Source organism: Schistocerca americana, chromosome 2, assembly GCF_021461395.2.
Source record: "Schistocerca americana isolate TAMUIC-IGC-003095 chromosome 2, iqSchAmer2.1, whole genome shotgun sequence".
Taxonomy (NCBI): domain Eukaryota; kingdom Metazoa; phylum Arthropoda; class Insecta; order Orthoptera; family Acrididae; genus Schistocerca; species Schistocerca americana.
This window is the reverse complement of record NC_060120.1, coordinates 175,305,506-175,306,160: the sequence shown is the minus strand read 5'-3', so window position 1 is coordinate 175,306,160 and position 655 is coordinate 175,305,506.

The window sequence follows — 655 nt, the reverse complement described above, 5'->3', positions numbered from 1 at the left end:
TTGTGAAATTTTTATTTTTGCATATTCATACAACATGGCAGAAAAATATATGTCCATTATTGATAGCAACGGCGAAAACGCAATCGGCCAAGATGGCGTAGAATTGCGCGGTCGAACAATTGGAGTTCAGGCGCCATGCATGCCTACTGCAGAAAGTTTAAATGGGTCAGATATGAGTGTCACAGGCGTGACAAATGATAGCGACATTCCACAGTACAATAACCTTAACAAAATAATGTTTACATTTAACAAGACAATGTCACGTATCTCCCAAAGCGACATACCGCTCATGAATGAAATACTAGAGAGCGATTCCAATACGAAACAACATGTTACAAACACCACTTGGTGTCAGCACAAACATTAACTTGGAAAGTACAGCTGACAGCAACCACAGTATACAACTGAAGCATTGCTATGGCAGTTATTATCTACATAAACATGATATTTGACTATATGAAACACAATATGAACACCAATTTCCGTGACATAGTCCGCCTCTGTAGCACAGTGGTAGCGTTATCACCTACCACACAAGGGGGCCTCGTTTCGATTCCTGTCAGGGGACTGGGTGTTGTGTGTTTTTCATCATCATTGACAAGCAAATCGCCGAAGTGGCGTCAACTAAAAAGACTTGCAATACTGCGGCCAAACC